This window comes from Bactrocera tryoni, unplaced genomic scaffold, assembly GCF_016617805.1.
Source record: "Bactrocera tryoni isolate S06 unplaced genomic scaffold, CSIRO_BtryS06_freeze2 scaffold_25, whole genome shotgun sequence".
In the NCBI taxonomy this organism is placed as follows: Eukaryota; Metazoa; Arthropoda; class Insecta; order Diptera; family Tephritidae; genus Bactrocera; species Bactrocera tryoni.
The window spans coordinates 13721835-13737256 of record NW_024395977.1 but is presented as its reverse complement, the minus strand read 5'-3'; the positions used below and the strand labels follow the sequence as shown (position 1 = coordinate 13737256).

At 36.9% G+C, this 15422-nt stretch overlaps 1 long non-coding RNA gene across 1 annotated transcript; it reads right to left on the bottom strand.

The window, feature by feature from the left end:
* Positions 1-7306: 7306 nt before the first annotated feature.
* On the bottom strand, positions 7307-14110 carry LOC120780624. The gene is made up of 3 exons (XR_005705933.1): positions 7878-14110; positions 7712-7826; positions 7307-7631 (listed from the first exon to the last, which is right to left on the bottom strand). It is a non-coding gene; the product is annotated as an uncharacterized LOC120780624 (long non-coding RNA).
* Between the last annotated feature and the right edge of the window lie 1312 nt (positions 14111-15422).

Below are 15422 nucleotides of genomic sequence, written 5' to 3'. Positions count from 1 at the left end.
GTAAATAGGAGCAGCTGTGGGCCAAAACTATTGAAAAAGTGGGCGTGGTCCCGCCCTCTAATAAGTTTTATCTATATATCTCTTAAACTACTAAAGACCAACCAAATTTGCTAATCTCAAATATTATAAAAACTCCTACCGACAGTGTGAAAATGGATGAAATCGAAAGAGAACCGCTCTCACTCCTCATATAACAGTACTGTTCAAACTACTAGAAGCGTAATAAATCAATAACTAAATAACTAAATAAGGCAGAGACGTTTTACCTCCGTGATGGTATGGGAAGGTTTTATAGGAGCCGGTTTAAAAATTGGACGATGGTTATGGCTCCGTCCCCTTTTTGGTGCAATCACATATCTCGAGACCCGACCGACCGATTTCAACTAAATTTAGTACTTAGCCTTTTCCGCATATTCCTATGTAACAGTGTGAAAATGGACAAAATTGGACAACAACCATACCTACTTGCATTTAAACAATTTTAAATTTTTACTTGCATTTAAACAATTTTAAATTCCACTTGATTCTTTCACTTTTCAGTACAAAAATCAATAAGCAGCTTATATATTTGTAAGTTTAAAGTATACCAAAAATTCCCCAAGTCCAAACAAAACTGTTAAAAAACCTAGATACTGAATATATCGATCCCAGTATCGAAAATATCGGTCAATGTGTGAGCTATACAATTGAAATTTATATAGAATCCTTTCCTGACAATAGTTACCCACTAGCAAAAGGTAATAGGTAGTGTATGAGTTGGTAAGAGCCAAAGTGAGGGTCTTACTGCTGAATTCATTGCTGAATTTTAACACAGCGATGTCCTAGGAATTTCGGAACAGATCAACTCACATACCCAGGGATACAAACCGATCAGCTGTACGCATTACCAAGCTATATATCTGAAGACATGAATTAGTCAGTTGTAAGCATTACCGGCTCACATACCTGGGTATACGAATCTATCAGTTATGCGAATTACCGGCTCACATACCTAAATATATGAATCGATCAGTTGTCGCGCGTTTCCTACTAAAACGAATCCAAAATAAATATCTTATAGTTTTATATTTTTTAATTCAATTAGAAATAATAAAGAAATCCATTTCAGTACAAATTACTATGTATAATTAAGATTTTACATTTAAAAACAATGTCAATGGTACTTAAATTAATTGTTTTCATACTTTAATTTATTATATTTGTTTATCTTTTTGCTTTTTCAAAGAGCCCGCTTTGTGATATCGGTTTTTACTCATCTTGAAAGCTCTTTTAAGCTCCCGCTCATAATCGCCTTTAGAGAAACCTTCCACTTGCATTGCTTCTAAAAAAAAATAAACAAAGTGTATCAAAACAAAAGCTTATTAATTACGGAAAGTAAAATTTACCATATATGGCATTATTTAGGCACTCAAACTTCTTGAATGCCACCTTGTCTTGCAGTCCATCATAATTAAACTGCACCATGACGCTATCGCTGAGAATTTTTTTCATTCCGTTTGTAACTCCAATTGATCCAATAATGTTTTTTATAATAGACACCTGATACACCGATTTAGTTGCTGATAATCAATTTATATACATTGAAATTTTGTGATAATTTTCACTTGTTCGTAATGAAAAACCTTCGTCAGTGCATGGCAATGCCTTTGATGTGCTGTGAACTGTTCCGTTGTTTATGCGTTCTCCTTGCTGGCAACATCTAGTACAACCTTCTAATGCATTATGTCCCATAGTCTGACATAAAAATGCCTTTGCGGGTGAATCACATATGAACGCTCTGATTTTGATTTGAAATACCTTTCCACTTATGTTTATACCATTTTTAAGTAAATTGGACATTTCAGACGCAAATTCTTGTAAATAACTATTCACGCTGGATGGTTTTTTTGTGCCTAAATAACCATACATCAGTATTTAATTGTGGAAAAAGCTTTCCCATAATAGGCCATAACATTTGCTGTGAGCTCTTGTATAGTGGAAGACCGTCAATACCGATATATAACACTACAATTTCCATTTGTTTTATAATGTCACTTATTCTACGCAGCTTATTTTCGACTCCTAATTCCAAATATGTTCCAGGCGAAATACACTTCTTATTATTGAATCCTGCCTAATAATCAGAGACTCTGCGCAAGTTGGGACATTTAAATGCCATTTATTTAAAAGTTTCAATAAACCATCAAAAGCCACGCGAGTTACGTTATTTTTCACTACCCATTGTTTTAAGTCAACTACCAAACTATCGGGTGATTTTTTAAGAGCTTGATAACTTTTTTTTAAAAAAAAACGCATAAAATTTGCAAAATCTCATCGGTTCTTTATTTGAAACGTTAGATTGGTTCATGACATTTACTTTTTGAAGATAATTTCATTTAAATGTTGACCGCGGCTGCGTCTTAGGTGGTCCATTCGGAAAGTCCAATTTTGGGCAACTTTTTCGAGCATTTCGGCCGGAATAGCCCGAATTTCTTCGGAAATGTTGTCTTCCAAAGCTGGAATAGTTGCTGGCTTATTTCTGTAGACTTTAGACTTGACGTAGCCCCACAAAAAATAGTCTAAAGGCGTTAAATCGCATGATCTTGGTGGCCAACTTACGGGTCCATTTCTTGAGATGAATTGTTCTCCGAAGTTTTCCTCAAAATGGCCATAGAATCGCGAGCTGTGTGGCATGTAGCGCCATCTTGTTGAAACCACATGTCAACCAAGTTCAGTTCTTCCATTTTTGGCAACAAAAAGTTTGTTAGCATCGAACGATAGCGATCGCCATTCACCGTAACGTTGCGTCCAACAGCATCTTTGAAAAAATACGGTCCAATGATTCCACCAGCGTACAAACCACACCAAACAGTGCATTTTTCGGGATGCATGGGCAGTTCTTGAACGGCTTCTGGTTGCTCTTCACCCCAAATGCGGCAATTTTGCTTATTTACGTAGCCATTCAACCAGAAATGAGCCTCATCGCTGAACAAAATTTGTCGATAAAAAGCGGAAAACACATTTCGAACCGAACACTGATTTTGGTAATAAAATTCAATGATTTGCAAGCGTTGCTCGTTAGTAAGTCTATTCATGATGAAATGTCAAAGCATACTGAGCATCTTTCTCTTTGACACCATGTCTGAAATCCCACGTGATCTGTCAAATACTAATGCATGAAAATCCTAACCTCGAAAAAATCACCCGATACTTTCATTCACATTTTCAGTTCTAGAATTTTCATTGTTAATTTCAACCACATTTTCATTATCATTGTCACATTCACTAAGATTATAATTGTCATTTGAATTATTTATATTTAGAATTTCATTTATTTCGGCATTAATTAATCTTCTTTGATGACGTTTGCTGTACATACTTAGATAACTTTTAATACTTAACACGCGACCGCTTTCAACCGATACTTAAAATTTACTAAAAACGACAATCATTAAAATTGAAAGACAACAATTGTCGGCGTCGTGGCAGGACTAACGGTTACCAATTATTTTCAGAAAAGAACAACAACAAAAAGTAGTACTGAAGCGCTCACATACCCAGAGGGCTGGGTCAATCAGTTGTGCGGATGACCACCTCATATGAATAAAATTCGCACATTTCTTGAAGATAACAACAACGATTTTAAAGCGAAATTTTTTTCGTTTCTTGCCCCGCAACCCATTACCAACTCGCTTACTTTTTTCAGTGGTGAATTATTTTGCTACTGGGTATACAAATCGGGTCAATATTCCCGACTGAGGTGATCCTATGCTGGATATATCGGATAATACTTTTATATGACTTATTTCAACGAAAATTTCAGAACATGTTTTGCTCATTACATTATATCTTTGCCATCATATAGTTATTTTCAGGATTTTCAAACATCCGGCTGACTTTGCTCCATATGATTGGTGATTGTATGTGAGGTACCTTAAAGAAACCCAGGGAACATTGTTTTAGTATATGGCTCGATAATAGTTAATAGCTAAAATCGGCTCGATAGTACCCCAACTCCCATGTGCTGCATACAATGATTTTCGTTTTTCTAACAAGCCTTATGCCGAATATGTCGGTCAGTATATGAGTTATATATTATATGTAGTATATGTAAGTATAAATAAAATTGCTTTGATTCCGATCCTCTGATTGACGTTTTACATCTTCAGGTATTTCCGTAGTATATAAAATGTTCGGTTGCACCCGAACTCAGTTATTTCTTTCTTGTTTGCTTTTATTTTTATACGTTTACAATTTAAATACATATGCAATCAATTGTATTGATACTGAGTTCATTTTATGAATATCTATGTAAACATTCATAATTTATTACATTTAAATAATACTTTTTATATATTTATTATCTTTGATAGCATATACATACACATTATGTAAGTGCTATTATATACTTTATTTCATACTACGTAGGTAAATCTGTATTTATTGGATCTGTTTTTTGTTTAAAAGCCTAACAATAAGTAATAAAATCTTAAATATTGTATATTTTAAAAATAGACAAGCTCAAGCAAATGATTGAGCTGTTTCGGTGATACGTTGCTCTACGTCCGTATCCAGCCCTTAAGTAATTGCTCAAGAAAAACAAGTAAGGAAGGGCTAAGTTCGGGTGTCACCGAACATTTTATACTCTCGCATGATAAAGTGATAATCGAGATTTCATTATACGTCATTTATATATTTTTCAAATACCGTATTTTTGTAAAGTTTTATTCCGCTATCATCATTGGTTCCTAATGTATATATTATGTATACAGAGAAGGCATCAGATGGAATTCGAAATAGCGTTATATTGGAAGAAGCCGTGGTTGTGAACCGATTTCACCCATATTTCGTACGTGTCATCAGGGTGTTAAGAAAATATTATATACCGAATTTCATTGAAATCGGTCTAGTAGTTCCTGAGATATGGTTTTTGGTCCATAAGTGGGCGAGGCCACGCCCATTTTCAATTTTAAAAAGGACTGGGTGCAGCTTTCTTCTGCCATTTTTCCGTAAAATTTAGTGTTTCTGACGTTTTTGTTAGTCGGTTAACGGACTTTTAGTGATTTTCAACATAACCTTTGTATGGGAGGTGGGCGTGGTTATTATCCGATTTCTTCCATTTTTGAACTGTATATGGAAATGCCTGAAGAAAACGACTCTATAGAGTTTGGTTGATATAGCTATAGTAGTTTCAGAGATATGTACAAAAACTTAGTAGGGCGGGGCCACGCCCACTTTTCCAAAAAATTACGTCCAAATATGCCCCTCCCTAATGCGATCCTATGTGCCAAATTCCACTTTAATATCTCTATTTATGGCTTAGTTATGACACTTTATAGGTTTTCGGTTTCCGCCATTTTGTGGGCGTGGCGGTTGGCCGATTTTGCCCATCTTCGAACTTAACCTTCTTATAGAGCCAAGAAATACGTGTACCAAGTTTCATCATGATATCTCAATTTTTACTCAAGTTACAGCTTGCACGGACGGACGGACAGACGGACGGACGGACAGACAGACATCCGGATTTCGACTCTACTCGTCACCCTGATCACTATGGTATATATAACCCTATATCTGACTCTTTTAGTTTTAGGACTTACAAACAACCGTTATGTGAACAAAACTATAATACTCTCCTTAGCAACATTGTTGCGAGAGTATAATAAACCTTATTTCTTGAGCTGTAGTCAAGTAATTTTGACAGCTGGTAACGCATTGTGAATGATCCACATTAGAAGAGCATTAAGCAACACTAAAGCGCTTTGAAATTTTATGGTGACAGACAGCAGACTTGTACATTTAGACAGCTGATGTTGAAATTTGTTTACTTGTTAGAAAAAGTGAAATAACAAGTAAGGAAGGGCTAAGTTCGGGTGTCACCGAACATTTTATACTCTCGCATGATAAAGTGATAATCGAGATTTCATTATACGTCATTTACATATTTTTCAAATACCGTATTTTTGTAAAGTTTTATTCCGCTATCATCATTGGTTCCTAATGTATGTATATACTCGTATTATACAGAGAAGGCATCAGATGGAATTCAAAATAGCGTTATATTGAAAAAAGGCGTGGTTCTTAACCGATTTCACCCATATTTTGTACATGTCATCAGGGTGTTATATTATATACCGAATTTCATTGAAATCGGTCTAGTAGTTCCCGAGATACGGTTTTTGGTCCATAAGTGGGCGAGGCCACGCCCATTTTCAATTTTTAAAAAAAGCCTGGGTGCAGCTTCCTTCTGCAATTTTTTTCGTAAAATTTAGTGTTTCTGACGTTTTTTGTTAGTCGGTTAACGCACTTTTAGTGATTTTCAACATAACCTTTGTATGGGAGGTGGGCGTGGTTATTATCCGATTTCTTCCATTTTTGAACTGTATATGGAAATGCCTGAAGAAAAACGACTCTGTAGAGTTTGGTTGACATAGCTATAGTAGTTTCCGAGATATTTACAGAAAACTTAGTAGGGGGCGGGGCCACGCCCACTTTTCCAAAAAAATTACGTCCAAATATGCCCCTCCCTAATGCGATCCTTTGTGCCAAATTTTACTTCAATATCTTTATTTATGGCTTAGTTATGACACTTTATAGGTTTTCGGTTTCCGCCATTTTGTGAGCGTGGCAGTAGGCCGATTTTGCCCATCTTCGAACTTAACCTTCTTATGGAGCCAAGAAATACGTGTACCAAGTTTCATCAAGATATCTCAATTTTACTCAAGTTACAGCTTGCACGGACGGACGGACAGACGGACGGACGGACGGGACACGGACAGACATCCGGATTTCAACTCTACTCGTCACCCTGATCACTTTGGTATATATAACCCTATATCTGACTCTTTTAGTTTTAGGACTTACAAACAACCGTTATGTGAACAAAACTAGTATAATACTCTCCTTAGCAACTTTGTTGCGAGAGTATAAAAATGAATAAGAAGAAAATATTAAATGTCGCCGAGTGATCGAAAATGCTTTTGGTCAGCTTTAAGCGCGCTTCCGTAAAATTGGAAGAGGCTTGCAAGTATCTCCTAAAAATTTCATTATTATAATTAGAACGTGTTGCATTTTTTCTAAAGATTGAGAACGATGAAGTTCTTTAGCTTGGATTCAAGACGCAACAGAAGATGCAACAAGACATCGACCCAATCACACAACAAGGTTAGGAGAAAATGATTCAACAACGATTGCAATTAGGAATGCCATCGCAATGACCATTGTACAAAACGGTACAAAAAACTTTACTTACCGCAGTAGCTATTTGTATTCCAATACATTTCTAAAATTATTAGATTAAATTCATTTTTATTATTATTGCATTATATATAAGTATATTTAATTTTTTTTTATTATTTTTCATAATTCCTATTAACTCTTTTGTATTACTACTTTGTTGTTCGATTACATTAAAGACTCCTCAGTCAATATTTTCCGGTCCTCCACCACTGTCTTCAGCAATTTGGTTTGTTCTTTTGCAGCTTTATTCGCCCATGTAATTTCGCTGCTGATGTTGAGCTACCCAATGGCGAGACTGATGGCGAGTTCGTCAATGTCATTACTGGCGTACACACCGGTTCAGGTGGCATTGGTTCTGATGATGCTATAGGTTCAGTTGGCATTGATTCTGGTGATCCTATAGGTATAGATGGCTGGAACGGAAATAATGTTGAATTCGATATGTTTTAAAGAAGAAATAATTTTAATAATAAACGTGTAAAACTCAGCCTACCACAGTAAATGATTCGTAGATTTCAGAAATATTGGCTGCCGTCAGTCCGTTAATTCAATGTACCGCCCATCCCGATGGACTGCCTCCCGAGGGCCCAACTTTTTCCTTTTCCTCTCTGCAATTTCACAAAAGTTAATAATGTCACAAAGATACAGTTGATGTATACCTATATTTTTGTGTGAGATTCCTTATTTTTACATGAACTTCTTCTTGAATAAATTTGTGTGCCATTTGCACAGATATGTCGGCATAGATTTGCAAATTTCGTTTAGCACGTCGCAAGTCTGTGACTCGTTCACACCACAAATCAATTAAAATATTTTCGTCACTGTGTGTCCACATTGTTCGTTGTTTGTTTCCTTCTATCTAAAAATATTGAAATTAGTTTTTGGAAACATACTGGCACATAATATCTATAATTAGCAATATAAAAACAGCTTACCTCTAACGCTTTCCTTAAATCTGTTGTTTACGTTTTTATCATCTTTCTATCAATCACCAATAGCAAAACTCTGCCATTTTCAACCAATGTTGCCAATTAAAATTTGGTAAATCCCGTTAAATGCATGAAATTTTTGAGCATTACTAATTTGCATTAACATGCGTCAAATGCGCAACTAATTGTAGGATGAATTTAGTGATTACTTTGAATTTGCTTCGAGAAACAATTGTTGATTTCATGTTTCTTCGCAAAACCAGCATCGCCATATTCGCATTTTAGTGTAAAAATGTATGAAAAATTAGAACTAGATTTCTTCAGAGCTGCATAATGCTGAAAAAATTTTACCCTAGGAAATTGACCATTTCTTAAGCGTTTTTTAGTTTTAGTTTTTACATTTCTTTAGAGCTGAATACTAAGCTGTAGACCGCATTATATAAAAGCACTTTGTTGTCTAGGTGAAATTTAGAGTTTTTATTTTTCTCCCACTTTTACCATAAATTGTCTATTTTTAAAATAAGACTCCAAAGTTTTATACAATTATAAAGGTAGAATGTTTTTATTCTTATATAGTATAACCTTATCATTTTTGTTTTGCTTTATATCTGAATTTTGTTATTTCCTGAATATATTTAATGTTTTGAAAATCTATTTCCTCCTTACCTTAACTGGGTTTGGCAATCATTTCATTGTCAGAGGCCTACGATGTCTATAGACATATTAACAATTTAGACATTACAATTTTCAAAACGTACTAAATAATTATTGTTAATAGTAAAATTTATAGAATTACTGTTGTGATAAATGGTTTTGCTTTGATTACGTAAATATGGTTTGTATATTACTTTTGATTGGTTATTATACTTGTTAATAAAAATGCGAGACATTTTTTGCAATTAACTGAAATAATATTTAATATTTAATTTAATATTCAAGGATTAATTCAAATGTTAAATAAAAGGTTAAATCAAAGGTTAATTAAAAAATTTAGTCCCAACTGCACCCTCTGAACGTTATCGACGATATGATCGTTTTTCCCATTGCCTACTTTGCTAAATAGACTAATTGCTCCCGTTTCCCAATTGGACCAATTAGAACGTGCCACGTCAGTTCATGCGTAAGCAAGTAGGACTTAAAATAATTGCTCCCGCTTTGCTTATTAGACCAACCACAACGCGCCACGTCAGTTCATACGTAAGCAAGTAGGACATACGAGGATTACGTGAGATCGGTCGTAACACTCCTCCCCGGTATATCCTGCTGATCAGGGTGTACCGAATTAATTACATCTAGAACGGTTATTTTGGCCGCAGGTCTCTCAAAGATGCCACAGGCAGTCTTCAGAGTCTTTCATCACTCTTTCGTACTTGGATCACTTTGCTTTTAGGCCAGCAGTTCCGTGGGTTACTAGAATCCACTTTGTACGCTATATCACCGACTTCGATTGTCCTTACATCTGTAAACCATTTGCTTCGCTTGGTTATGGTGGGCAAGTACTCCACTATCCAACGTCTCTAGAAGGCGCTTGCTAGTTGCTGCGATGTTTGCCAGTTACGCCGCAATAAGATGTTCTCAGTAACTGGTTCCGCGATTGGCTTAACTCCACTGGAGCTACCTAACAAGAAGTGGTTGGGAGTGAGTGCTCTTTCTCTTCGTCGCCGATGGGAATATAAGTTAATGACCGAGAGTTAACCATCATTTCCGCTTCCATTAAGACTGCACGAAGGAGTTCATCATTAGGGCGGCTATTTGTCAAAATTTGTGCAAGCACCTGCTTTACTGACCGAACTAATCGTTCCCACTCTCCGCCCATATGTGGCGAAGCGGGTGGCATAAAACGCCAGTTTGATGCAGCAGAAGTAAAGGTTCTTGTAATCTGATTTTTATCTATCAGATGAAACGCTAACTTCAACTCCTTCTCAGCACCTTTGAAGTTCGTACCATTATCACTCCATATTTCTACCGGACTACCTCGGCGAGCCATAAAATTACGTACAGCTAGAATGTAGGGGTCTGTCGAGAGCGAGTATGCGATTTCAAGATGCACTGCTCAGGTTGTTAAGCAGGTAAATAACACTCCGTATCTCTTTTCGGTACTTCTTTTAACCGTAACCAGAAGTGGACCAAAATAGTCAACGCCTACGTAGGAGAACGGTCGACTAAATGCTGAGTTCCGGAATGCGGGCAGAGAGGCTATCATAATCCGAGCCGAGGTTGAGATGTTCTGTTTTTACAATGCTGACAAATACGTCGAATCATATTAGCCACTGTTCGTAGTTTTATGATACAATAGAATTGCCTTATTCACCGCTGTTTCCAAATTTCCATGATGATACTTTACATGGAAGTGGTTAATGATAAGGTAAGTAACATAATGATTTGAGGGCAATAATACTTGATCTGGTCGCCCTGTTATCTTAACTCTACCATTTATTCTCAAAATGCCGTGATTCAGGTAAGGTGATAGCTTCAGAATATTGCTGGATTTGTCAACTAGCTTTCCGGCTTCTAGAGATACAATAGAGTCTCCGAAGTTGTCGTGTTGAGCCTTCCTCCAAAGATAACATTCCGCTTTACGAAAATCTTCAGTAGTTGGTCCATTACCAATAGGTTGATTATCTCGAATAATCCTTAGCCAGATCCGAACACAATACGTTGTCACAGCTGTTGCACGAAGTAGACGGTTCCAAGCTGAAAATCTCAGTGGTTCTGGTACTACCTGATGCTGTTTTGAGGTTCGGTGATGAAAGCCAGTAAACTGTGGACGCAGATCTTCAGTTGCACTGCATTGCAATTCGTCAGACATAAGCCACTTGTCAGGCGAGAGGTACAAGAATGATGGCCCTCTAAACCATCGACTGTCGTTAGAAAAGTCTGGATCACCATTCCATTTGGTTGCTCAGTTTTCCTCAGATGGATTCCAATGCCATTCCTTGACGTCGGTCAGCTCTAAAATTTCACTAACCCGGAAGGCTACAAATTGTTTGTAGCGCCGGTGATCGGATCGTAGCCACGCTAATACCGTTCGGGATTCTGACCAGTAAACGCATTTGTCAATGTGGATAGAGTGCGATTCGATAACATGTTTGGCGAGGCGAGCCACTAAAAGTGATGCTTTCAATTCTAAACAAGGTATGGATATTAGCTTCAATAGCGCCACCCTTGTTTTGCTTGCCATCATTGTACAGCTAACCGTATCGCCATACGAGTGTCGAAGGTAACAAACTTCTGCGTAGCTAGTTTCACTTGCATCAATGAATGTGTGCAATTCGATTTGTGGAACTCCGCCAAACACAGTTCCCATATAGCATCTTTAAATTCTTAGACTCTCTACTGTCAGAATTAGTTTCAGCCATCTTAGCCACTTGGCAAGTTGGTCATCAGGGATTGGAACATGCCAGTCGCATCCAGCTCTCCATAACTCTTGTAGGATAACCTTGGCATATATTACGTAAAAACTGGTGAGTCCAAGAGGATCGTAAATAGTCATGACCAAACTCAAAACCTCGCGCTTAGTAGGTCGCCTTTGATGAAGAAATATGTCAAAATTTCTATAGTTAGCGGACACGCGAAATGCGAAATGGTCACTGGACGTAATCCACCACATGCCTGAAACCTTTTCAGTAGGCAGTTCACTGTCAAGATCGAGAGGTAGCTCATCGATCGGATCCTCATTTAGGGCAAATAATACCCGGTATCCACACGTTCCAACATATCGTCGACGTAGTGATTTTCTGTTATGGACTTTGAAACAAGAAGAAATTTCTCTTCAAAATCTTTTGCTTTCTTATTTTTTACATATTGCGCGTACTTGGTGAACATGTGGCCCCAAACGTCATCATTGTCATTGCAAATATAGTCGGCTCATTAGCGTTTCGCTCATACCAAAGAAAACGTACGAAGTTTTGGTCTTCTTGACGTACACGAACTTGGTGAAATATTTCAGCTATATCGGCTGTCATAGCAATTCTCTTTTGTCGAAACTTAAAGAGCACCGAGTGTAGAGGAGTTGTTAGGTCTGGACCTTTCAGCAGCATCCTGTTTAGGGGCACTCCATTTACTTTAGCAGCTGCGTCCCAGACTAGTCTAACTTTGCCTGGTTTATTGGGAATGGTTACTAATAAAATCGGCAAATACCAATATTTTTTGACGGCGGAGTCGAGGGGTCCTAAACGTCTGATATACCCCGTTTGAATATAATCGCGTATCCTTGTGTGAAGAGTTTCAGCCAGGTCGTGGTCTCGTTGCAACCTTTTCCGCAGACAATTTGCCCGAAATAAGGCCATTGGTAAGCTATCGGCGATTTCAACGTCCTAGTGCTTCCACAATAAGCTGGTCTCGAAACGGTTTCCAGTGCGAATGGTGAAATTTTGTAGTTGCTAAAAAGCAACCTCATCCCCCTTCGACATTAAAGCAACAGGTTTTGTTGACACACCTAAGTTGTCGAGGCAAATGTACGCTTTGGTGATTTCAAGCAGTTCAGCTTGAGGAGATCAATCACAGATGTGATAAACGTGGTGTATAGGATCGGTGTCGGCTTTATGCATGAACCCTTTCAAGGTCCATCCTAATTTATACTTTTCTGAAATTGGCCTATTTTATCCCCACATATGGATTTTATTGGAGATCCAAGAGCCGCGTTATTTAAGCCTACCAGCAGTTGTGGAGTGGCGTTTGAATAGGAGTGCAATGACAATCCTTTCAAATGTTTGAATTGTAATCGCAGTTTGTTAGCGTCGATCGATTGGGTAGGCAACTGGAGTTTCTTGACAGAGCGAACACTTTTAAGTGAAAATTGACTATGCCCATTTACAGCCGATATAGTCAGGTCGGCTACGACAGACTCGTTCTCGTACCGATGTGTGTCGCCCGTCCAACGTAGGCGGAGTGGTTGTGGTGTTCCTCTTACATTCAGCTGTTTTAAAAGCTTCGTCGATGACTGAAAGAGATGAGCCATCATCTAGGAAGGCCATAACTTGACTGACGCGTGAGGAGTGCAATAACAGATTTTTAACAGATTTTTAACAGCTTTCAGCGCTGGACCTTCCAATGCCTGTCGCAGTCTTAGCAGATTCTCTTCGTCTGTAGTTCGATTGTAAGCGGCATAATACAACGGCCATTCGCTGGGTTTACCATCATATTTGGGTAATTCTTTAACAAGGCTGTTACGAGAAGCAACTTGGTCCCGAGTCAATCGGCGACAAGTTGAAGAACCAAAAGACAAGCTGTTAACGCGCCCAGCTGTCGGAAAAGTTGTATGAGCTGGTTCCGGCAAAACAGTCTCTGGATTGAGTGTTGAATTCCGTCGCAACTGCTGTTCAAGTGACTGTATTCGGTTCAATAACGATTGAAGAACCGGTGTTTGAATATCAGTTTCTCCTTGTTGACCCGTTAACATTCCGGTTGGAATACTGTTAGGTAGTGAATACCCGCTATTTGTAATATCGTTTAGAAGAGGAGCGGTTGTATTAAATGGTGCCACAAATTGTGGCGGCAGCTGTAGCCTTTGGGATAGAAGCATTATTGCCTTTCGTCAAAGTCGTCATCAAAACCCATTGCATCTATGCGATCCAAAAAGCTGTGCTGTTCTATTAACAAAGCCTTTTTCTGTCGTAAGATTTCGACTTGCTCTTGTAGCAATTCGGGGCGACGACGAAGGCGGAGTGAACCAAACTAATTTGAGGAGTGAACAGGACTTATAAGTTGACTTTCTTATAGATGCACTTGTTGGGGTGATACCGTATACACCCGACTCCCATTTGAAGGAGCTGCATTTGATACGTCTGCGTTCGAACTGTCAGCTTGTGTCACAGGAATGCGCTGATTAGCAGCCCGCTCAGTACCACTATTGTTCTCCAGGTTGCTCACAATCGGAAAGCTTTTTGAATTAGTGAGATTGGCGGCTGCAGCACAATTAGGACCAAGAACGAAATTGGCAGGTGCAGTATATGATTCTAAGTTATTCGCGCGAATTAAAGTTTACACTTTATTATTTTCTAAAAAATATATTTTTAGCTCCGTAGAGCGATCTTTATTTAATCACTTAAACAGTGTGAATTTTGTGAACAGAAAAAGATGTTGTATACAAGCGGGTGCTTGTATTTATACAAAAAACTAAGCTTCAAAGTAATATATTTATCAGTGGTTGTATTTATACAAGAACTTAGCTTCAAAGTAATATATTTATAAGTTGTAGTTTTGTGGTTTCTATTCTGTTGTGGAAAAGTACTGAAGTGGAAAAGTACTGATGTGGATGACAATTAGTTTAGTTATTTGGATAGTGTTATCTTATAGTAAGTGATGTCAGCTTATTGCTAGGCAGATGTATATGTGTGGTAGCTACATATTATCAGTTGGGTTCAGTGTAAGTCATGTATTAACTCCCCCCTCCTTTATTGAAAAGATCTCCTGATCTTTTTATACGCTGGTGATTGCATCTTTCTTTATGAGATGTTCCAATCCTTGAGCCTTCAGTATTTGTTCATATCTTTTTGTTGATTTTCTTTAAGTTTTGGAGTTTTACATTCCAATATGGCAAAATACAATTTAAAACTTAAGTATATTGTTGTAGCTAGTATGCATATAATTATTAGGGTTACAAATATGTTTTGTATTGGGTGTTCTTCGTATGGTATAATAAATTTATGTAGTTTTTCAATGTTATTAAATTTATATTTTGAGTTTGATTCTAATATATCTAGGATTTTAATATTATTTTCTTCTTGTGACAGGATATATTTTTTAATTTCCTCGTTTTGATTGTGAAATGTTATATTATTTAATTTTATATTTTCTTTTAAACTGCACTAGGTATGTTCCTGTGATAGTTTCATTATTTATTTTATTTTTACCATTTATTAAAATATTTCCTTCATTTATTTCAATTATTTCTTCATTTGATTCTTCTTTTACATTGCATTGTGCTTTGAGGTTTAATAACATTGGTATTGTACAAGTATCTGTTTTAGTTTCTTGGCATATAAATTTTGATAAAATATTTTTACATTTGTTAATTCTTTTTATTTCGTTTTTACATTTAGATACTTTATTGTCTAATTGTAACTTCCCATGTCGATATGCTATTGGTGTAATATCATATGTTTCACATTTTTGTTTAATTATAGGGTATTTATATATAATAATAAATGTGTTATTAATTCTACAAGTGTGTATATCTGAATATTCCATTATATTTATTACAGGAATGTCTGAATTCTCTAATTTAATAATTTTTTCTATATCTTCCGTGTTTAACGATGCAGAGTAAAAATT